Source organism: Phalacrocorax carbo, chromosome Z, assembly GCF_963921805.1.
Source record: "Phalacrocorax carbo chromosome Z, bPhaCar2.1, whole genome shotgun sequence".
Classification (NCBI taxonomy): Eukaryota; Metazoa; Chordata; class Aves; order Suliformes; family Phalacrocoracidae; genus Phalacrocorax; species Phalacrocorax carbo.
The window spans coordinates 70,996,535-71,021,591 of NC_087548.1; the positions used below are offsets into that span (position 1 = coordinate 70,996,535).

At 40.8% G+C, this 25,057-nt stretch overlaps 1 protein-coding gene across 1 annotated transcript in view; it reads left to right on the plus strand.

Moving 5' to 3' along the window:
- Positions 1-675: 675 nt before the first annotated feature.
- Positions 676-25,057, plus strand: part of LINGO2 (leucine rich repeat and Ig domain containing 2) — a 538,957-nt gene continuing 514,575 nt past the window's right edge. Inside the window, exon 1 of the mRNA XM_064438384.1 lies at positions 676-1,217. The gene's annotated coding sequence lies outside the window, so the exon portion shown is untranslated. The remainder of the gene's footprint in view (positions 1,218-25,057) is intronic.

The following is a 25,057-nucleotide window of genomic DNA, read 5'->3' on the forward strand; positions in this document are numbered from 1 at the left end:
GTCCCGCCGTGCCCTCCCCGAGGGGACGCGCCCCCTCGCCCCGCCGTGCCCTGCCCGCCTCAGCCCCAGCTCCTCCCCGAGGGCTCCCGGCTCTGCCCCGAGCGGTGCCGTCGGGGGGGAGGCACGGGACGGTCCCCGCTCGGGCCGTGCAGCCCCGCCGCCCGCCAACCTCCCCCGCCGCGCCGGAAATGGCCGCCCGGCTCCCCGCCGCTCTCCCCCCCGCTCCCCGGGCGGCACCGCCGCAGCCCGCGGCACCCCATGGAGGGTCGCACCCCTTGGACGGCTCTACCCGGCAACCGGCGGGGGCGGCAGCGGGGGGAGGGAGACCTGCAGCGCGCCGCCGACCGCAGGGGGGAGCCGGGCGCGCGCGCGCGCCGCCGCCCCCTCCTCACGGCGGGGGAGGGTTAAGGACCGGCCGGCCGCTGCCCACGGCGCGGAGGCGGTAGCGGGCTGGGGGGGTGCCTTGCCTCGGCCCGCCAGCGACCGGGGTACGGGGCTCGGAAGGCCGCCCGCCCGCCCCTCTGCGCACCCCCTCTGCCTCCCCGAGGTGCCGCCGCCGCCGCCGCTCGGCGGGGCTGACTCGGCGGTGTGCGAGCCGCCGCGCGGAAGGAGCCGCTCCGCCTCTGACAGAGACGCCCCCCGCCTCCCTGCCCGCCCGCCCGCCCTCACCTCGGGCTGGCGCTGCCTCCCCGCGCTGCCGCCTCGCCGCCCGCCCGCCCGCTCGCCACCGCGCCCCGCCGCCGTCCCCCCCTTGTGCCGGGCCCCACCGAGGGACAGGCGGCCAGCCCTCGCCCCCGCCGCCCGGCTGCGGCTGCCGCGCCCCTCGCCCCCCGCCGCAGGGAAGGGTACAGTGGTGACTGCCAGGCGAGAGGAGAGAAGAGGAGAAAGAGGAGCCACCGGCGGCTCGGGCAGCGCGCTGCGGCTGGGTCTCCGGGGATGGACTGGGCTTCGCCCTCCGCCTCAGCCTGCCCGCGGAGAGGAGGGCGGTGACCCACCGCCCAGCCCGCCGGGGAGGAGAGGCATCCCCGCCTGCGCCGCGGGGCCGGCGCGACCCTGCTTACGCCCGGTTAAATGTCACGGCTCCCCGGCTGCTCCCCGCCACCGCCCCGCGCGTCGCTCACCTCGGGAGGGGGCTGTGAAGGTGGCGGCAGAGGCAGCCCCGGCTGCGGCGCGCCCCGCCGCCGCTCGCCGTGAGGGAGCGCCCCGGCAGCCGCCAGGTAAGCGACAGGGGGGAACCCCCCAGTGCCGTCGGGGGTGGCGGCCGCGGGGAGCCCGTCCGTCAGGGCACGGTAACTTTGGGGGGCGTTGGGGGGAGGGGGGGGGCGAGACGGCAGCCCCCCCGCCCCGCCGTGCGTCTCCTCCGGGGAGGGGCTGTGGTGGGCGAGAGGCGGCGGGACGGGGCGCAGCCGCCCCCACCTCCCGCCGCCCTCCCGGTCCGGCCTCCTCCCCGGCCCCCCCCCCGGAGGGCTCAGAGGTGAGCGGAGGACGGCGCTGCCCGCCCGGCGGCCGGGTGGGGGTTCGGCGTGCCCCGGTCGGCGGGTGAGGAAAGCGGAGAGTTGGGGGGGGCGCCGTACCCAGCATTTCCACCCCCCTCCGGGGAAGAACTCCCCCCGCCGGGCTGGGAGCCGTGTGACGGGGGGCACGGGTCCTCCGGCGGCTCCAAGCGACGTGGCACAAACACAATAGTCCTTTGTCGCCAGCGCAGAGATGCTTCCACACCTGTGTCCGCTGCCATGCTGGATGTGCTCGCCGGAGTACGTGCATCAGTAAAGTGGGGCTTTTTTGGGGGCGGGGGTGGGGGGGTGGTTGGTGGTGAAGACACTGTTTTACCTTCTGCAAAGCAATTTTGGAATACCTCCGGTTTAAAGGAGCAGCTCGAAGTACATACAGGTGCTCCTGAACATACCTGGAAGAAAAACAAAGGCAAGAAAATCACCTGCTCTTTCAGGTGTATGTGTAAATCACCACACTGTTTCTCCAGCCTCCTGATTCTAAATTACGGGATTTTTCAAGTCCTGTCCCATAGCTCCTGGAATAAACATCAAATGTGCTTAAGCATTTTTCCCCTAAAGCTTTCCTTGCCAAGCAGAGACTGCAGTGCTTTCTCTTTATATGGTGCTATTTCAAAATGCTGTTCTTTCAGAAGTAAGACCTTCTCTTTTAAAAAGGAAAACATCTGAGCATTTCAAAAATAAATCATATTTGAACTTGCATTGCTTGCCAAGTGGTGGGGCGGGGGGGGAGGGGAAGGAGCACACAGCTTTTTTGTGGCTTTGTCATGAAAATGAGCCATGCAGACTTTATTTCAGTCAAAACTACAGCACTACGGGAATGGAACTGAAAATTAGTTCGTGCAGTGTTCAGGGAGGTAAGACATGACCTGTAAAGCATGCACCCAGTAGCTCTGAAGCCCTACCCTGCTTCCTACAGTGACGCATCTGGGATTCAGAGGTCTACAATATAAAGTGTGTCTAAGACGATTTCACTTGGAACTGCTGTATATACCCTAAAAGAATTAGATAGCATTTTATTCATCATTCGGGAACAACAACAGCTGTGTCTGCAATAAAAAAAAAAAAAAATCCCATAGCAGGTAGAAGGAAAGGATCACTTTCTTGAGCTTCTACCCTTCAGTGAAAACCACACAATTAAAAGAGATGGTCTGTTTCCCTGCTATGTGCAATCAAAGTACCAGTAGTTCCATTAGGGGCTACACCCTTTCCGGGAAGTGCTTGCCTGTAAAGGTGAAGCTGCTGTGTGGTCTACTTCTCTACATAACGGGCCACGCAGGAGGGTGCACTAGCATCGGTATGTTCCTACTCCTGCTACATATGTGTAAATGTCCCAGTAAAAATGTGATTTGTGATTTTTCCTTCAAATCAGCACTAAAAACGATTGACTCCTCAGATACTGTGCCACCTTCTTACTTTTCTTACTTGAAATATAGTGGTTGTGGCAGTAGCTAATCTTTGTGCAGCAGAACAGAGATACTGTTCCTTTTAGGCAAACAGAAGATCCCTGAAATCTGTTTTTACTGCTCCGAATTCCCTCTTGAGAAAGTAGGAATAACACCTACATAGACTGAACAAATAAGGTGTGATCGGCTACATATGAGCAGCGTGGTTTGGTAGTGTAACAGATATCAGGGATTTTTTGTTATTGTTCTAGAATCCAGGTATTCTGTGAAAGGGCTCTAGGTGGAAATGTTATCCTGCGTAGCAGCAGCAAGAGGTGAAGGAACACAAAGTATTACAAAAGCATGTTAGTTTAGACAGCTGTCCACAAGTACTGTGATTGGTATATGTTGGCATGCCACTGCGAACTAATACCGTGGATTTGGGTATCCTGCTGTTCAGAAAAAAGACTGAAGTAACTTGCTGTTCATAGTTCTGAAGCCATATCATTTTCCTCCAACACAGAAAGGTAAGGAGGTCTGAAGGTTGGAATATTGGTGTCTCTGCGCTGAGTATAAAAATATATGTCTATGTTAGTGGCTTTTTCATATCTTGTATTAAGACCATTCGAATAACATAAGCACAGGGTGGGTGTGGTTATCGGCCAGGGTATCGATGAGGATTCTAGGATTCCTGTGGTGTTTTTTATAATAATGCCTGTATGACTGTTGCCTGTTTTTAAGGTTTTGCTTGTTTACCTTTTGACTGCCTAAATCTCAGGGAATAAAGAAAGCGGGGAGGAAAGGTTAAGGAGTTCTGAAGGCTTGGTATGTGGTCGTCTGTTGGTTCATTGGCTCATCCTTTGTGAGAAGGTACATTTCCTTCTAGCTGTTGCTGATAATTAAAAATCCAGATGAGGGACAAGTGGAGCGATAAGTGGATCAATTTCAGTAAATTTATACAATACTAGGTATGCGTATTGCTGAATTCTCCTTTTGCCAAGGTGTTTGTTTCACTTACAAGTTCTGTAACACATTACGTTAAATACATTGTAATTGTACTTTTTCTTTCACACTTTGTACAGATATTCAGGACATTTAAGGAAACTCTAGTTCTAATTAGCCACTGATTGACACCCTGATGTCATTATAAGGCTGATTTGGCTAAGCTGTGTTTAATTATGAATCTTTACAAATTATTGCTCATTTCTAATTAGTACAGTGACTAGTTTAGCTGCTTATTTTCCAAAATCTTTTCAGCTCATGTATTTTCAGCCAGGAACCTTTATTCCCTAATTTGAAAGCATAAACCCAAGATTTTTCTTATTTTCTGGAAAGAGTGGCTTCTCTGTTGTCTTAGAAAAAAAATGAAAATAAATGAGATATCTCCGTAAAGAATGAAATTGAAGTGTTTGGAATTTATAGGCATTACTCCTCCAGACTTATGCTCATGCAGCATACCAATCGATGCTTTCTGTGCTGAGATATCAATATTATTCCCATGAGATATGGTGAGTAGAGCTCATGTTTGAGTTGCTTGCCATCTCATAAGCCTTTTGATTCCTGGGGACAATTCCATTTCTTAATGATGAAAATCTGTGGAGGGAGGAAACATAGAAGATAAACTGTCATCAGTGTTGTATAATGACATTTTGGTGACCCATTTTCTGTTGATAAAATGCAAATCTTGTGATTTTTTTTCCCCCCCTCTTCCTTTCAGCAACTATCCTGTGAAGCAGTAGTTCATGAGATTATTTATAATCATACTGATCAGAGTTGTTATTTGATTAAAGTCTAATCTCTCATTCCCTTTGAAACTTGAAGTAGATATCTGTATCAGCAGATTGTAGACAAGTCTTGTTATATATTGATATACTGTTTGTATTTTCAGCTTGATGATTATTATGAAAGTCATAGTAGGCCAGTGTGGATACTTAGTGAACATCTTTTCTGTGAGATGGTATTAGTGAACAGTTTAATCCATCTTCCAGAAATACACCTAATTACATACAAACAAAAAAGGGTGCATTGAAATGAATATTTTATTTAAAGTGGAAATATTTTACACTGCTTCTTACTGTTGAATAGCACTTTAGCTAATCTTTTTCTTAGTCCCTTTGGTTTTGGGTTGCAGGGAAAAGCCAAACCATACCATACTTAGTGCTTAGTGGATTTTAAATGACATTGTCAAAGTAGGGTGATTTTAAAGAAGGTTTTATTTCAGAAGACTAATTGAGTCTGAAGAAAATGGGCATGTGAGTTTTCATCTGATGGGCCAATTACATTTCCCAAAAAGAAAGAAAACTGAGAAAAGTGGGTTTTAGTTATATAGATAAAGCAACATAACTTATTAGCTGTCAGTCTCAAAATTAAAGTTGCAGGGCAGGAAAAAGAAAGTAAAATAGCAGAATTTTGTCATCATCGGTAATAAAACTATGATGTATTTGAAAGGAGTGAACAGAATTAAATTCAGCAGAAATATTTGCTTAAAGTCTGACTTCAGTGTGGAGTTTGTTTGATTAACTGTAAAATGTCTGTCCTTTGGTCAGAATGGAGTAGAATAATTATTCCACAGTCCTATTGCTTTTTGTTTAGCTGGGACTTATACAACAGTAGTTTGTGATTAATACTTCAGTAGTTTTAATAAATGTATGTTCTATTTTTACATTTTAAAACAAAAATTATATGTCTTCTTAAATCCATTTTTCAGGTAAAGACAGTTTCTTCTAAATGGTAAAAAAAATATCACATGCATCGTGTAAAACTATAGATAAAATATGTTAACTCTTACATGCAATGATAATATACTTTATACGTTTGAAATTATACCTTTAAAAATTGTATTTGTTCTGATACTAATGTTTAATGCTCTAAGAGCAACCAGTAATCAACAGCTCAGATTATAGGAACACCTTAGGACAGTGTCATTCCCCGCCCCCCCAGTCATTTTAAGTATACCTATTTTCTGGGTTGAAAACTTGTAAGAGTCATAGGGGTGGCATTTACCAAGGCAGGGCAAAGGCCATCCTCGAGCTCTATGTATGCAGAGCCCCATCTCTAGGGAAGAGCGGGGTTTCACTGGAGTCCTTCCTCTGATAATTTTGTTGTAACTGTGGGTATAGTATGGGGAAACATACCACTAGAGAAACCAAATAGACTGACCTTAGAGCTGGGCAGCTACTTAAGAGTGTTGCCCTCTGTCCTCTTTCCAACTTCTGATTAGTCTTTCCTCCTATTATTTCCTTCGTTTTATCTTGTTTCTGAGAAACAGTGTGAATTTTCCAGCAAATGGTATTTATCTCTGGATTGCTGTGCTTCATGAACTGAATTTCAACTTGTGATTTGGTGAAGTCCTCGTGGAACAGCAGTAGATAGTGGCTATGAAGAGCTTTGCAAGACGGGAACTTTTGAGGAAGAGCTCAGTTTGGTTTTTTAAGGATTTTGAGTCCTGCAAAGCAAAAACATTTATGTTCCACTGTGAGAAGCCGTCAAGTAGACTGCCATTCACTGCGCATGTGTGCCTCAGGACTGAGATTTGCCCGTCGTTGGCCTATGTCCAGCAGTTTATCAGTACCATGCTATTGCTGCAACACAGTGTATTCCTCTTAGCAGTAGAGGGCTGCTGAGGATGTACAATACTGATCAAACAGTCCAGAGTCCCAGAGTATTTTCCTAGGGTTTGAGTTCTGGAATGTCCAGCTAAAAGTACGGTGCCATAACATGCAAATTCACTTGTGGTTAGGAAATGAATTCTGTTTCATCTATTGTGAACACTGTTTGCACAGTAGTGTTCTTTGTTGAACTCTGTGATCTCATCCTGTTTTGGGTTCTGTTGCAATCTCTGCTTTCAGTTTGAATTTAGACACGAGTCATGGGTTGTGTTGGTGGCTCTCCCTGCATACAGCAAAAAAAGAGATGTTCTTCAGCTGCATCAATAGAGAAGCTATGTTGAAGTCCATGGGGCTGACTACATTAATGTGTTAGAGTAGTGGATAACAAAGCCCATTAGATTTTGAGCAGTGGTAGTGGGCTGTGTGTTTAAAACACTCTCCTCAAGAATGATGCTTAGTCTTTGTGGAGGTTTGCTGTTACAGCTGTCTGATGGGAAATACCAGCGAAGGTCAGTTAATTCCAGTGACTGCAGTTTCAGTTTATTAGAACAGTAGTTCACTCTGTTGCTAGACCCAGGGAAATACAAATGTCTGTGAACCCATGATTATGTCAGGAACTAATTTATAGCCTGGGTTATTTGCACTGAAGTCGCATGGTACAGCTATGAAGATAAATTGTATGTGTACAGTTTGGAACTTTGAAAGAGATAAGAACATTAAGACTTCTAAAATTATTTTGGAAGAAAAGCTTTCAGGATTATCAAAGTCTTCAGTTAATCCCCAGCCAAAGGTAGGTTGAATGAACACATGTATCTTATAAACGTGTAAGTATTTAAATGTATTACTGAGACTTGTAGCCACTTTTCTTCATTCCTTATGGTGTAGTAAATTCTTGGTGCCACCAGGCAGGAGGCTGTCAGAAGGATTTGTAGGTAGACTGGAGGGTGGCAGTTGGGAATTCTGTTTGTCCAGGTGGACTGACTGACTGGGTTATAAAGATTGCCGCTAACACCAGAAGAGAAACAGGCTCCTTGGGAAGAAGACATTCTGCTCATCCTTAGGACCTTGAGAAAAAAAGGAGGGAGGGATTTAATGATCATGAGATTTTGCCATGCGGTCATCTGCAGAGCTTAGGTGGGATGTACTACAGCTGACAGCCCCAGCAGTGAGGGGTTAGGCTTTGTGGCTGCTGGAGGCAAAATCCCATGTTTCTGAAGGGGAAGGGAATAGGGAAGGCTGAAATGGGAATCATGGTGGTGTGCGCCTGTCAGTGTGTTTGGGAATGACCGCCAAGCCTGTGGCCTCCTGGCATCAACGAGGCTGGCTATTCTCAAAAGTAGCCAACTGCACTTAAGCTTAAAAATTATGATGCAGTTTTCTAGGCATAGCCATAATTGTCCTAAAAGGATAGAGTATGTTGCACTTCCTGTCAGGGGTTTTAGAAAGTGTCAGGATATTCAGAAAACTAAACACTCATCTTTAAGGGTCGTGTTTGAGTACAAGACTTGCTTTAGAGGTTCCTCTGAATGCTTCTAGTGCTCCATGTAGCTGTCCAGACTAAGGCATTTATATAGCTGAAAAGATGACATTTATCATTTCATTGAGTAGAAATGGTTATATTTACCAGTAGTATCAGGAATAGCTTTTTGATTTGAAATCCATGTAAAAATTAATGTCAATAAGGAATGTGGGGAGGAACTAGTGAGAAATGACTTGTGTATAGATCAGTATACAAGATAGTCTGGAAGAATAAGCAGAATTCTACATTAGTACGTTTTTATAGTCCTTTTGATTGTCTCTTTTTTTTTTTTTTTTTTGGGTGTGTGGAATGCTGAGAGTGACCAACCAAATGTGGTAAGAAAATACCTGTCTCATGTCAGCTTTTGACTGTTTCCCCACGTGAACTGGCACACCTTACAATGCAAAAGGAGCACTTGGGCTGTAGGCAAACAAGTGAAGACAGATGTTCTTTTATTGCAGTTTGGGTTGTTGTTAAAACTTGTTAAAAAGCAAGAAATTCTTGTTTTTGTTGCCTGTATGGAAGATGAGGAGGAAGTAGTTACCTTAGAGTTGCTACAAAGGTAGTGAAGAGAGGTATCAAGATAAAAAGCAGTAGAACAATTGCAGAAATTAAACTGCAGTAAATCATAAGGGTGCAATGGTTTGCTTCCAAGATTTCTGAAGAAAATACATAGCTGAGCATCTAAGTGACTTCTGAATCTGTAATTTATTTTTGAGTACAATGTCTGACCTGGAGGATAGCCAACTATTAGGAAGAAAAATGTCAGGAATTAGTAAGTCAGACCACAAACAAGTAATTCGGGAAAAATAAATTAAGTCAACATCCTAAGACATGTAGATGAACATATTAGGAGTATATAAGACTGCTGCTCACTTTAAGGAGACAAGTATGCAGAACTGCTGGTGGAAACAGTCCTGTCCAACCTCTTTCTCACTGTCAGCATGACTTAAAGTGAGTGTACAATTGCAGTCTTACTATCAAACACTTCTCTTACTGTTAACATACTCCTTCATACTCTTTGTAAGTTTTTATGAACAGCTTGATTAAAGGGACAAAGTTACATGCGTGTTCTTTAGAAAAAAAAAAGATTACAAATAATTTGATCTGTAAGGTTTTTTTATTTTGCTCATACCATATTCTGCAAATAGAAGTTGTGTGAGTCATTAGGTCTTTTAGGGATAGAGTGTTCAGGGCAGGAGTTGTTTGGGATTTCGGAAAAACAAGTTCTTGTGAAGAAATAGATATAATTTCTACCTCGACACTGAAGTAATTAAGTACTGGGCAGTTTTGCATTGGGGACTGCAAAATAAGTCATCAGATATCTTCTGTCAAACAATTACAATGAAAAGACAAGTTAAAATGGCTTGTACATTGAAAGTAGACGAAAAGTGATTAAGGAGGATACAAACATTTTCCTTAGATCTGTTTCAGTAATTATTTTGGACTTTCTCTAAATGAACAGTTCTCACAGTTTTCAAAACAGACAAATGTAAAAGAGAAAAAATCCTTGTGATGAGTAGATGATTGAAGTCCTACATACACATTGATATTAATATGCTAAAGCTTTGAAATAGAACGGGTAGAGATATGGTGAGGGTATTTAATATTACATAACCTAGTTTCTATGATTTTATCTTTTCCCATTAGGTAAACAAAAAGTCATATGATGGGAAGAGAAATTTGAATGTAAAAATATTTTAAAATTAATAACATTAACCAAACAGTATTGAAGAAAGAATTTCAGGGGGGTTTCTCTCCTGTAAGAGTTTTATATCCAGGTGAACCTTTTTTAACTGCAACAGAAGAGCAAAACAAGAAAAAAGAAAAAAATAGTGCATGCTCTGAATACCATAAAAAAATCTGCATTACATCATGTTATACAATTGCTTGCCTGTGTTTGGGGGGGTTTAGCTGTTCTGCTGAAGCAATTTACATTGCTCTAAAGGAAGGGTACCAGTCAGTAAGGACCGTCAGTTTAGTTGTTGTTCTTTTGGTTAATGCACCACTAACCAGCTTGATTTACATGGCTGTTTGACCAGCACATGCTACTCTCTGTAACCTTGCTTAAGAACAGCTGAGATGTTACTTTGCAGTGTAGGTAGACGGTAGCCTCTGAATACTTATATTAGCACCTAGTTATAATAATGTATGCTATACCAGTACAGATCCTTCATATTAGATTAAAAAGTAGATCAATTAAAAAATTTTACTTCTGCTTAGTATTGCTGGATTTTACTTTAAAGCATCTTGTTATAAGTATTTGAGGTTTTCTGTTTCATTTGAATATAGGTCAGGTGAGAGCTGCACTTGAAGAAAACAGATTATGGTTAGATTTGACAGCTACCAGCTACCAACAGTTCATTGCTCATTCAGTTCAGAGTAACAGTACTGAGTATTTGGTGCATCTAAAGATAATGACTTTTTTTTGCTGTTGCCTCTTATAATCAGCTATTGCTGTAGTTTGCAGTTGAGAGACTCTCTTGTTTAGGTAGAAAATGGAGTTTTACTATGAGTAAGGAGATGTTCCATATAGGAGAATTAATCTTCATAATTGTCGTAGGTGTTCTTTAACAGTATGAGAAGTCTGTGTCATGTCCATGGCTACTGGATTTTACACTTAAATATGTAATCAAGATTACACTTTTATTTTCATGCTGGCTAGGTATTAACAGTACATGGAAGAACACTAAATAAGTGCCTGTAATATATCAAGAATATATTATTTTCAAGATATATCAATATATCCTGCTTTAAATTTATCTGTCTGAACTGGATGGTGTTTCCATTGGTACTAGTAATATTTCATAGGTTTTCTGGACACATGAAAAAACACTGGACCAGAACTACAGAGAGGAGGATGTGCAGATAGCCAGTGTATTTTTTAAAATTTTCTAATTTTGATCAAAACTTTTCATTATTGTTGTCTTCAAGTACAGTCACCCAGGTGTGTACTTGGATCAGCATGGAGGTAGAAAAGGAGAAGAGCAAGACAGTGAAGTAGGATATACCCAGAAATTCCTAAAGCCTCTTCAAAGATGGTGTCAGACATACAAAGTCAGTTTGGAGCAACTGTATCATGTATCCTTCTGCAGCTGTCAAAGTGCATGTTCTGCTGTAACATTTTATTGAACACAATATCATTGTATCTCTGATTTGAAATTGATTGCAAATACCTGTGAAAATTAGGTAATGCCTTTGGGCCTGTGACAAGTTCCCAGACATTCTGTTCACATCGGCTATGCAACTGACAGAACTACAACTTACTGTTCGTTCAGTCTTTCTGAAGCAAATAGACAACTTCAGAAAGTAATCCTGCAATATATACATTATAGTGTGGTCTTTTCTGTTGATCTAAATTAGTACAATTTGAATGATTAGAATATTTTGAACTCCCTAGAAGGATTTAGAATGCTAAGGCTCACTGAAATTGACAGTGAGGAGATAGATGCACAACCTCAAGCTCTTTTGAAACTTCTGCTTTATGATTCCGTGTTCATATTTGCAGAAATGACCTGTTATTCATCTCATAAGTCAAGCTGATGTCACTTTTAAATGAGTTCTGCATAATTTGGATGTGTTTTTGTACAGTTTTGAAATCTGAGACCCCAAATATTATTTCAGTGATTTGTAGTTGTTACATAGATACCTTAGAAGAAAGTATACAAAATCCATGTTTACAACAGGTGCTGATCATGAAATATTTGATAAATTAAAAAACAAACAATATTTCTGTTTTCTCTCCTGTGCTTGGATAAGAATTTCTATCCAAGCAATCCAATATTTGAGAACATTTACAGTCGGGGTTCCTTACTAGACACGTGTGGTATTTCACATAGAGTACCAGCAGGGCCATTTATTGCATCTGTCAGGAAAATAATTTAGACCTGTGTATGAACTATGTGCCGCCTTCTTTCTCCTGTAGTTTAATTACAGTTTATAATATCAACACATCCTTCAAAGGTAGCAACAGTGATATTAATCACTGATGCTTCTTCTGTGTTACTCTTAGAGTACTGAAAATATTAACTCCTTTCCTAACACTTTGTAGTTAGGGGTGATGATAGGTTCTTTCTGTGAATCTGCTACCTGTAGCATTTTTACTTTGAAATACCAATGCTGAGCTCTCTTGAAGTGGTAAGTGCATGAACTCTGATGTAACTCATTATTCCCCTTATAGCTTGTTACACAATATGTTGCCTCAGAAAGTAAGACAGGAATGAAGCTCAGTTCTTGCTAATATTTAGTCTACCTGCAGCATGTATTAATGCAAACTTTTATATTTATGGAGGCAATCACTAGATGGCAGTGCTCTATGGTCTTTGTAAGTTGTTACATTTTCCTGAAAATATTCATTCTCTTCTCTGATACATGACATAGGGAATTGTTACTAGTTTTGCGGTATGATTTCTCTGTCACTTGTGGCAAATGGCAAGAAAATTTGACTAAAATAATTCTTGAGGAAGGTTAAATCCCTTAACATGTTGGTGTTTTGGTTAAGTGTTTGGCAAGAGGAGAAACATGCTGTTTGACAGTCTCTGTTCCAGGAGCACTAAATAGAAAATGTCAGACAAAAAAGCTGCAATAAGAATATTCTTTGATTTCTGTGTTGCTGATATCTTCTCCATTTATAAATCAGCATGTAAGTATATCTTCTACTTCTTGGCAGGAAGGTGATAATGTAATCTGAAATTTGCTAGGCTGGCAATTCTACTTTTTCTAATATTAAATTGCTCAGTTGTTGTTAATGCAGTCAGTGCAGCCTGTAGCCAAGGGCATAATGAGCAGGAAGATGTAGGAAGACTTAATCACTTCTGTTACTGGACCCTGTAAAGGTGTATGGCTGATGCTGTTTATTCAACAAATTTCTGTGGATAGACTGCTCTAACAACTCTACCCACAATTCAGAAGTGTACTTAGGATGTGATCACTGCAACAACACTGGTACTGAATGGCAACCACAAAGTTAAAGACCCTAGCAGACCTAAAACCATCAGCAGTAATACGCTCCAAAATAAGGAAGCAGGAGCTGTTGTTTGCAGGTGGTATCTTTTCAAAATTTAAGGTAACATCGAGTATCACTAAAATTAAATATGTTGTGGTAACAGAGTTCAGTAGGACTTCTGTAAAGGGTAGTGTCTTAAATATCCTTATGCATTGGTCTGGTTTACTCCTGGATTTTTTTATTTTGTTGTTGTGACACCCTAGCACAGTGGTGCTTCAGGCCTGTCTGGTTCCTTATTTATTTGAAGAACAGTGTAAAAGAGTACACTTGTCTAATGGCTGCATATAAATGGGACTCTTTTGATCTCCAGTAAAGCTGCCTCAGAAGTGTCTTCAGTTCTTATGGTTGGAAGTACTGTAAGGCATTTTTTAACCAGAAGCTAACTGAGGTTGTTTTAATATCAGACTCACTGTGGGATTCTCTCAAGAGTAGGTGGCAATACTGTCAGTAATGGCAGCCAGTAGGCATTAACTGTTGTCAAATGTTGAAAGTTTAAAGAGTTAGACACTCATGCTTGTGATTTGCAAAGGATTCTGCCACTTGGTATTACAATGGTGGTTGGAGCTGTGCATGTGATTTGGGGGATAAATCCTTTTTCTAGAATAATCAATATAGCTTTTGGTGAAAATTAAATTTACATTCCCATGTGTGCATATGGTATGGTATAAAGATTGTAAAGTTTTAAATGAAAGCCTTTTTCCAGTGTGGCAATTTTATGTGCTTATTATCATACAATACGTAGCAGCTATTCTTTCAGTTCTTTAAAGCTTTTTGTTATCAGCTTTTTTTCTTCTTGTTCATAAAATGCAATCAGAAAAAGACAACAGTATTTAGCCTGAGACTTTCCGAAGATATTTTTGGAAGATAAAACTATAAATTCATTGAAAGAAAATATTGAAGGTATTGCATGAATTTTCAACACAGCTTTTTTTTAATAACAAAAATGAAATTAAATGGTTGTTCTTAAATTACTTTTAAGAATGAAAAAAGTTTCAAAATGATCAGTTTAAATAATCTGCAAATTTGGTTTTGGTGATGATGATTTGTCTTAGAGAGAGCTAGATTAAAATGATTTTTGCAGAAGTTATCCATTTATGAAGGGTTGCCAGAGAAATCTGTAAAGTCCAGTTTATTTCATAATCATCATTTTTGATGTGAAGATTCTGGAGGCCTGAGTGTGATGTTGGCATAATAATACCCTGATCAAGAGGATGTCAGTTTACATATGCTTCTAATTAGCAGTTTCAGATTAAATTAAAAGGCAGGATAAGTCAGTAGTGATGCTAGCTTCGAATTGGAAGAATCTAGGTTGGAGAATTGTTTGTCCTGGATACTGAGACTGTTGCTCATGTCTTCATGAAGCAGCCAAGTGTTTGATACAGGCACATCAGACAGGAATACTTACTTTTATCACCTGCTTATTTTCATAACAACATGCTTGTGTCTAATTTATAAGTGTCATTTGAAATGTTTTGTTTAAAGAATTGCATGTGTAGACTCTGCATATGTTGTAGTGAGGAAACCATTCATTCACCAGCTCCTGAGTTACCAGCCCCATTAAGAGGATGTCTCACCAGTGGTTGGAATCTGAACATCATTCTGTATTCATTTCTCGATATAGAACACTGAATTGTTGAATATCTTGAGAGACTGAAATGAACTGACCGAACTATAAAAGAAACTGTCATATAGACTGCACTGTAACAACAAAAAAGTTTTAAAATAAGTCATTTTCTTTTAGTGCTAGGAAAGTGATTTTAGTAACACAGGAAAACATTGTTATGCCTAAGGCTGTGCTGTCTCTGCTTGACTCGAGTCAAACTAAGGCTCCTTCCCTGACTTCTCTTACTGCCTTGCTTTCAGTTATAGATGTAAAGGAAGAAGCACACATTTTATGCTCTGCTGTGGCAGGAGAACGAGGCTGGTGCATTTCTGCCTTCAGTTCCATGTGGGAAACTTCTTAAAGACAAGGATATATTTTTTTAGTTAAAAGCCTAACACCCATCCGCCTGCCTCTCCCCCAAAGCACAGAAGAATTTATTGGCAAATGACCTCTTGGTTTGTTGTTTGATGAAGTAGTAATCTGATTACTTTGAAAATATTCAGTAGTGTTTTATTTACAAGGTCTTAGAAGATTGTGGAAGTTTCAGGTATTTCCTAATTTGTATTTCAAAATGACTGAAAACTGCCCACTTTGTTTCATAATCAGTATTGGAATTTAAAAAATTATTTAGGGCTGTTCTTTGAATGAGGGTAGAATATGTTGATATGTAAAATACTGATTTCATTTATGAATATAATATGGAGACAGAACAGCTGCTTTACAGGTATTTAAACTGAAAATATTTTACAGTTTTGTACGTACAGTGGTTATGGCTAGGTATCCTTACAAATGCACTTTGCAAATCTTTAAGGTTACCATGGGCTGTTGCTGACTTATAGAATGTAACATATTCCCAAGCCGTAGAAAACCCTGCAGCTTTGTTAAATAAGCTAAATAGAAATGCTTCTAATAGCGAAACACATAAAATGGAAAACAGCTTGGTACACCACTACAGGAATATTTGGGGATGTCTTAGAGACATTTTATGAGCTCTCCAGTACTTTATGCTTAGTACATTGCACAGTAACGTAGAATTTAAAATGTGATGAATTTATGCTTATTATATCACGTAAATTAGTCTATCTAATGAAGCTGTACTTTATATAAGTCTCAAGGGCTTTACTGAATTGTCTCAGATGAGTGGACTAAATTGTACTGAATAAGTACATTGTTTTTGTGTTGTACTACATTTTGGTTTTTTTTTTTGTTGTTGTTGTAGTAGTAATTTATTGAACTCATCTCTACAGCTGCTTTGTGAAGGCTGAATCTCTGCCATTCAGTAAAAGTCTTGCTAGTGATCTTGAGAGGAGGAGTTATTTACAGTACCCAATTCTGAAAAGGCCTGTGCTAAAGCATGCACGTCTGGCTTTTGTTGCTTTTTCTGAGTATTTTTGAAACAGTAAGAGGAAACTCTACAACTACTTGCCAGGCCTTAATATGCTGGTCTCAAGGCCCTGCTAAATGAGGTAGAATTCAGACCCAAGGTGTCTCTTTACGGATATTTTAGGAAAAGGGGACTTTTCCAGAGGAACAGCCAGATTTCCACAGAATATAGGTCTGTGGGTCTTGTTTGAATTAACATGTGCAAACCAAATACGGGATAGTAGGTGTGCAAACTCAACACTTACATATTGTATTACAAGGAAAACAGTTAAAGAGGGCTCTACGTAGGTTTTTTTCTTTCTGAAATTAGAATAAGACCACTTTAACTTGAGTGACTGACCTGTGCCTTCTCTGAGCGCTGCTTTCTTGAAAATGGTATAGCAGAAGTTAAAAGAGTTGTTGAGAAGCACATCTATGCATATTCATACAGAACATTCTCTTTTGTTATGTAATTCAACATTTCCTGGACATATTTGATTTTTATTTTAGGAGCATGAAGAATAATTTTTTGGACTTACTGCTGCAAAAAATTCTCTACAGCTTCTGTCACCAAGAAAGAAAAGTGGTGTTCCTTATAATGGAAATGAAAAGTTTTACTGAGGAATATCTATAACAGTGGATTTCTTTTAATAATTTGCTTTTTAGAAATTAACTTCACAAGGACATCAGATTGAAAAAACATTTTTGGAGGTTTTCTAAATAGGCAAAATAAAAACAATTCAGCAAACCACTCCTAGCTGAAAGGTGCATGTTGTCTAAAGATTGCTGAAGGAGGTAGACCAATATGTTAGATTGGTAGATACATACTTAAATACAGGTGTAAATAAACAGTGTTGAAGTTCCCAAGCAATTGTTTAATTCATCCCTCTTTTTTTTTTTTTTAATTATTTAAAGGAAAAAAGATCTAAGAAGGACTTTGTAAGCAATCCCTCCATGTTTTTATTTCACTTCAGTTGAACAGGCTTAATTACTGTATTGAAATGTCACTATAATTCAGTTGCAATGGAGCAGACACTCAAGTGGTACAAACTGTTGTATTAAAAGGATTGTGTAAACCAGCTCAAGATTTACTCAATGGTTTTAATAGCATTCTTACTTTGATTTAACATGAGAGTTGCTTCATGTATTATTGGAAAAGACATGAAGCATTTAACTTTAGAAAATGCATAATCATTAAAAAAAGGAGTTGCATATGCTTTTAAGCTCTTTCCCTAACTTCAAATAACTGATAAACTTTTGATTTTGTCTTTTGTTTCTATTTAAGCCACTCTGTGCAGTAACCTTTTCTCTTCAGGATCCTCAATTTTTGTTCTAGAGTTATCCAAATTGTGTAACATTTACAAGCTTTTCTTGCGTGTGTTTTGATATCACTATGATATTGTTTTCAGGAGGAATATAGGTCTTTGTACAAGATGAAATGCTAATACAAAATAGAGTTTAAAAAATGGATCTTATTACCAGTAAGCATAGCAAAACTGTGTCTGTTCAGCATCTTGTTTCGAAGGATTTTTTTTTTAATGTGTTGTTTCAAATACTTCCCATTTGTACTTTTCAACACAGTTACTGAATGGCAGGATTAAATCCTGTTAACCACACAATGCTGATCTCAAAAGACATGTCTCTCCATTCCATAGATCTCTGCAAGAGGGACTGGTTTGAAAACTGTCATGCCAGTAAAATTGTGTTCTTTTTCAATACAGTTTCTGATTCAGTATGAAGAATGCCATCTGTTGAAAGCAACTGATTCACTGTTACTTTTGCCCAGGGGAGCAAAATGTTACAGGTTAAAAAAAAACAAAACCACACCAAAAATATCCTAAAAAACCCCACAAACAGTAGGACTGGATTCTCATTTGGTGGGAAGTGGTTTATCTTTCTTCAGATCCTTTGCTGTCAGTGACGCTGTTTTGATTTCTATGAGACAAAAAATTGGTGTACAAATGTAGAACTTTGTGTGGCATTTTGAACACTTAATCAATTTTCATTCGCTCTGTTAGGGTGGTGTGAGAGCTAATAGATAAAGTCAAATAGGATATATGAAACCTGTACTTTGTGGCTCACAGTAGGTTTGAAATAAGTTTTTATTGTTGCATTCAGGGAGTCTTTGGAAGAATCATATAGAAATGTGTTTCCTTGACACATTAAATGCCACTGCCTTTTATTTTCTGTTTGAACAAAACTTCTCAGAAAAATAAGTTATTTGCACCAAATGCAGTTTGAGCTGAGTTCAGCTGATAGTTTTGACTTTGTGTCCAAAGTAACCACAGCATTTTGCTTGAATATCGTTCAGCCAAAACACTGTCTTTTCACTTCAGAAAGATACTTTGAAATTATAATTGTATCATTTGCTTTTTCAAGTAGATCTAAAAAACCCACAGGGAACAAATTTGCCCAGAGTTTTTTAAAAAGGAAAGTTATCCACAGTTAGGGTTAGTCATTAAGGCTGTGGACATTGTCTACTTAGACTTTAGTAAAGCCTTTGACACTCTCTCCCACAGCATTCTCCTGGAGAAGCTGGCTGCTCGCGGCTTGGACACGTGCGCTCTGCGCTGGGTTGAAAACATGCTGGGTGGCCGAGCCCGGAGAGTGGTGGTGAACGGAGTCAAATCCAGCTGGGGGCCGGTCACGAGTGGTGTTCCCAGGGCTCAGTGTTGGGGCCGGTCCTGTTCAATATCTTCACTGATGATCCGGATGAGGGGATTGAGTGCACCCTCAGTAAGTTTGCAGATGACACCAAGCTGGGTGGAAGTGTCGATCTGCTGGAGAGCAGGAAGGCCCTACAGAGGGACCTGGACAGGCTGGGTCATTGGGCCGGAGCCAACGGTATGAGATTCAACAAGGCCAAGTGCCGGGTCCTGCACTTGGGTCGCAACAACCCCATGCAACGCTACAGGCTTGGGGAGGAGTGGCTGGAGAGCTGGCTGGTGGAAAAGGACCTGGGGGTGTTGGTTGACAGCTGGCTGAACATGAGCCAGCAGTGTGCTCAGGTGGCCAAGAAGGCCAATGGCATCCTGGCTTGTGTCAGGAATAGTGTGGCCAGCAGGAGCAGGGAGGTGATCGTGCCCCTGTACTTGGCACTGGTGAGGCCGCACCTCGAGTACTGTGTTCAGTTTTGGGCCCCTCACTACAAGAAGGACGTTGAGGTGCTGGAGCATGTCCAAAGAAGGGCAATGAAGCTGGTGAAGGTTCTAGAGCACAAATCTTATGAGGAGCAGCTGAGGGAGCTGGGTTGCTTAGTCTGGAGAAGAGGAGGCTGAGGGGAGACCTTACTGCTCTCTGCAACTACCTCAAAGGAGGTTGTAGCGAGGCAGGAGTTGGTCTCTTCTCCCTAGTAACAAGCGGTAGGATGAGAGGAAATAGCCTCAAGCTGCACCAGGAGAAGTTTATGTTGGACCTTAGGAAAAACTTTTTCACCAAAAGGTTTGTCATGCATTGGAACAGGCTGCCCAGGGAGGTGGTTGAGTCTTCAGCCCTGGAGGTATTTAAAAGAAGGGTAGACGTGGTGCTTGAGGATATGGTTTAGTGGTGGACTTGGCAGTGGTGGGTTAGCAGTTGGACTCAACGATCTTAAGGGTCTCTTTTCCAACCTTAATGATTCTATGATTCTATGAAGTCATTCAAGGGTTAGGTGGTGCCAGAATTGGAATAGTCCTTATGATCAGGAGTTCCTACTGAAAGGAAAAGGGGCAGTTTCAGCATAACCTTCATGTGAAGGGGTAAGATAAGGTAATATCTCTTATCGTTGCCATTAAGGCAGCATCTCTGTGATGCTGGTGGATTACCTAAGGGTCTTAAGAGATGATTAGTAATGGTATTATCAGATTCTGGCTACTGAGGAAGAGGTGTGGCTGTCAGATAAGTGCAGTTGATATCAGTAGTGGATGTGGTCTAATGTGTGAAAAGCCAAGTAAACATGGACAGATTTAGACAAATTAGGCTCTTCAGGTTGCCAGTCAAGGCTTATCAGTGATACTGTGTCTTGATCATTTAATTCTCAAGATCTCACTCTGCATGACTGATATTAATTGCATGATCCAACAGACTCATGTCACACTGACGTATGTCTGAAGGTAAATTTCTGTTGGTTTTTTTTTTGCATGGTATAGCCTGAACTGTGTTACAAATAGAAAAATTTACTCCCAGCCGTCTTTCTCTCCCAGTTACCTTGTTTGCCCCTACTCCTCAATAGTCTGTTTTCCCATTAGCCTTGATGTTCCCTTTCCATGTTTCCATGACACAGATTTTAGACATTCAGATATGTCGTAAGCACCCATAGGGATACCATGCTACTTCCTGCAACTATCTTTCAAACTGTGCCAGGGGAGGTTTAGACTGAATATTAGGAAATATTACCTCACTGAAACAGTTGTCAGGGATTGGAGCAGGCTGCCCAGAAAAGTGTTTGAGTCACCATCACTGGAGGTGTTTAAAAGACATTTGGATGTGGTGCTTAGGGGCATGGTTTAGTGGTGAACTGGCGGTGTTAAGCTTATGGTTCAACTCGATGATCTTAAAGGTCTTTTCCAACCTATACAATTCTGTGTATTCTGTGTAAAAGAGAAGTTTATTCTTCCAAATAGGAAAAATTAGAGGAGAAAGTTGAAAATTAAGAGATAAATGCACTCTGATCATATTCACCCAGGGTGAATTGGCCCACTGTGAAGTAAACATTCTCATCCATTTCCCCTGTAAATAGTCCTGAGGACATACTTTTTTCATCGTCACAAGCTGACTGGGTTGATACAAATGAAAAAGCTAGGTTTCTGGGTTTTTTTAAATCGATTTTGTTTTCAGGTGGGCCATGTGTTTAGACTTGTTGGACATGTGGTTGCGTGAGCTTTATTGCAGGTGCAAAGGAGGTGTCATCTCATTTGGGAAGCTGTTGTGGTTCAGCCTCAGCTGGCAACTGAACACCACGCAGCCGCTCGCTCACTCCCCCCCACCCCTGTGGGATGGGGAAGAGAATCAGAAGAGCAAAAGAACTTGTGGGTTGAGATAAGCATAGTTTAATAATTACAATAAAATAATAATTATAATGATTATTATAATAATAACAATAATGATAATATAATAAAATGGAAAAGGGGGGGGGAACCCCAGAAACACAAAATGTTACAACGCTCACGACCCGCTGACCGATGCTGCCCGTCCCCAAGCTGCCATTGCTTCCTTCCTTCCCCAGCCAGCTCCTCCCAGTTAACACACTGGGCATGACATTGCATGATACGGAATATCCCTTTGGTCAGTTTGAATCTGCTCTCTTAGCTGTGCCCCCTCCCCTCCTGGCTTGTGCACCTGGCAGAGCATGGGAAGCTAGAAATGTCCTTGGCTAGTACAAGCACTGCCCAGCAACAGCCAAAACATCTGTGTGTTATCTCAACATTGTTTTCATACTAGGTCCAAAGCACAGCACTGTGCCAGCTGCAGTGAAGAAGATTAACTCTATCCCAGCTAAAACCATGACAGTAGCATTACGAAGTTAGATTGACTTAAAACAAGTTGGGACCAGTGGTCTTGGAGCCATAGAAGCAGTGTGCAAAGACTTAGGATTCAGAACAGAGATTTTCTAATGGTGTCCTGTGTGCCTAGAGCTACATGCTTTTCCTTTGTAAAGCTGTAGTGATCGTTTGGGGTTTTTTTTGTTTTGTTTTATTTGCATTGTCTGTTTTTACTGCCCAGAACTCAAGCCTTCTGAGGTAGTAAGTGACATTGACCGTATTTCTGTGCTGCAGCACCCAGTATATACAGCAAATCTTGAGTGGAGCTGGTGGGAAAGAAGGTAGTACTGTATTGTCATCATGAAAACACATTTCAGCTGGCTCTGTTTTATGTTAACTGTTTGTCCTGTGGTAGTGATGGTTCCTCACCTTGATATGATGATACTTGCTCTTTTTTACTACAACAGCATATGCCAGGTGTAATACTTATCTGTGCATTAAATATATGCAATACTGTGACTTTGTGAGGTTACTTTCTGAGGAGCATTATCTTACTAAGTCCGTGTACTTGGAATATATGGAAGTGCAGGTCAAATCAATTACTCTGTTATGGATATATTTAGTAGTCTTATAAAAGTAAGCATAGAGCAGATTTTTTGCTTCCTGATTACTTTTCCAGGTGTTCTGCTTCAGCTGAGTTAAAAAACAACCAAACCGAACCAAAAACCCCCAAAATAACCAATAACTTAAAAATATTTAATTATTTGTCACTATTTACAGCTTCAATAATGGCAGATCAGAATTGCTAAATCTAGAAAATTGGCAATAGTTTAGACTATTTTAAATTATTTTTTTATGGTCTGTGGTGGAGCAGTCAGCCTTGGAAGGCGTAGTAGATTTAATGGACAATATTAAGGTTGGAAAGGTGGGAAAGAAGATATACTGAGGACATAGGAAGAGTATTTGGAGAAAACAGGCTGAAAGGTCTGACTGTACGTATTGCTTAGTCTTGTGGTTTTTAAGGGAACAGGATGTTATCAGGATAGTACTAAGATTTAGTTGCATTGTGATAAAACTATACCCTCAAGACTGTTCACAGGGGAAGCGAATGAAGATGATGTGATTATTCCACTTTGTGCAAGGTAAAAGTGGTTGAAAGAGTTAATGGTGAGTGTACGTTATCTGCTAAGAGAGGAGAGAATCTCATATTCTGGGAGGAGGATAACTGTAAGTACACTGGTAACTGGCTGCAAGAGGACACCGTTTCCAAGGACAGCATACAGTTTCACAGGTATCAGGTGACTTTTTAGTCCTGGAAGCTGTTGAAGCTTCTATCTGCTATCTCTTAAGATTTCACAAAATCGTTAATTAAATTGCTTTTGCATAGTACCATACATGTAAGCATCTAGGGTTTCAGTTTAAATTTCTTCTGAAGATTTAAACTGCATTATTTAAATGGAAACCCCAAATTCATGACAAATGAACATAACATGAATGCTTTTTCCTGATGACTTTAAAAAAGAATCAGCCAAAAAGCAAAGGGGCCTAACTTAAAAAACAGATAAAGTAGAAGATAATTTTTAAGTATTTAAAAACCACATGTGTGAGACTTTGTCTTGAGATTTAAGGATAAATTTCCATCATTGCGAATACTAGAATGTTGGCTGTATACACATAAAGTTAGGAAATAATAAATAGAGGAGATATACTGTGCCGTGTTATCCCCTGAAATAAACTGACACATCTTTGTTTCAGTGTAACAATGAGCCGTACCACTGGTAAATAGGCAGTAATTAATTTTTGCAATTCAAGTCACGTGGGTAATCTTGTAATTGATTTTGGGAATATGAAATTGAAGGCCAGAATCTGAGATGTGTTCTCTAGTAAGGTGGATGCAGTAGAAGAGTAAGGTATTGGATTTTGTTTTTAAGACTTCTAGAAAAAATGCTTTGTGGCTTCGTTCCTTAAGAAAAGGACATTAAAACCCACTTGAAGCTTTAAATCCCAGTTTGCACAGAGATTCAGAAAGGGAGATCTGTTACTACATCTTGCTAGACATGAGTTTCTTTGTACTGAGTGAAAGAGGGTACTCCAGGAGACATAATGCCCACTGCTTTGCTTTTGGATTTGGCTGTACCATCTGATAATGCTGTAAAACTATATGTTCTGTTTTACAACTTGAAAATTTAGAGATTTGGTTTCCTTCCAGATAAACACAAATTTCCTCAACTTGTTATTTTACAGGGAGGAAACTAAAAAGTGAACCAGTAGCAGTTGAACAAAAATATTTTGAGTTATGTTTGGTTTCTATTTCATCTTCATGTTTTCATATGTGTCATGGTCATATAAAACCATATTAACAGAATTTGAAAGGAGAAGTAATTTGGAAGCAGAATGATTTTGACATTATCGGAACGTATTTTTCTTTTTGACTCCAAAATGAACCTCCCAACTAAAACCAACTGGATTTTTTAAAGAGTTACATTCTAACAAATGTATCTTGTGATGGAATATACATCTAGCACAGTATTTCTGTAGCTTGCTCTACTTGCTGCTTCAAGTCTATCATATTTTATGTCAGGGGTGTGTAAAAATGGCCAGAGCATCAAGGACGAGAGGAAACGGCCTCAAGCTGCACCAGGGGAAGTTTATGTTGGACCTTAGGAAAAAATTCTTCACTGAAGGGGTTGTCAAGCACTGGAACAGGCTGCCCAGGGAGGTGGTGGAGTCTCCAGCCCTGGAGGTATTTAAAAGAAGAGTAGACGTGGTGCTTGAGGATATGGTTTAGTGGTGGACTTGGCAGTGATAGGTTAGCGGTTGGACTCGATGATCTTAAGGGTCTTTTCCAACCTTAATGATTCTATGATTCTATAAAGCAAGATCGATAAAATAGAATGTTGGGGGGATTTGTGGAAAAATGGTCAAACAGTAAATAGCAAGAAAAAAAAAATCCCTCAGATTCACTGTGCAACAAAAATATATTGCCATGTACATATTGCCCACTGCATAAACGAGTCTTTGGTGATCAGTTAATCTGAAAGCTCAGTGTTCATTTAGTGTAATTTTGTACTGGGAGATTTTGGATTGCCTTAGAAATGTGCAGTGGAAATTATACCACTAAGGAAAGTGTTGTGTGCAAAAGGGAAAAAAAAGAGCATGTTTTTTATACTATTTATTTATTTTAGTTGTCTTATTTTTTTTGTCAAGGGATAGCTATGCGTATGTGTTCTTCCTCGAAGAATGCTGATATTCTCTCTTTGTGTTGAAGATTTCTAGATTGCCATAACATGGTGTTCCTTTGGTTAGGTGGATAATAAAATTACTACTTTCAAAGAATTTCTTTAGCTAGTTGTGAATTGTTTATGTGAGCAGGTTTGGGCCTTAGGTGGTGGTGGTAAAAGTGAGAATAGCTCCTATGAATTCTTTGGAGTAGATTTCAGCAACTTGAAAATTTGTTTTAGATTTCTAGCACTATCAATTCCTCTTCTATACTTTTCCTCCTGTATCAAGGAGAACTGAGAGCCCAGAAACTGTCTGCTGATGCTGGTTTAATATATGCCATTTGCCTCATTTGAGTGACAGGCTATACTAACCATGCCGACAAG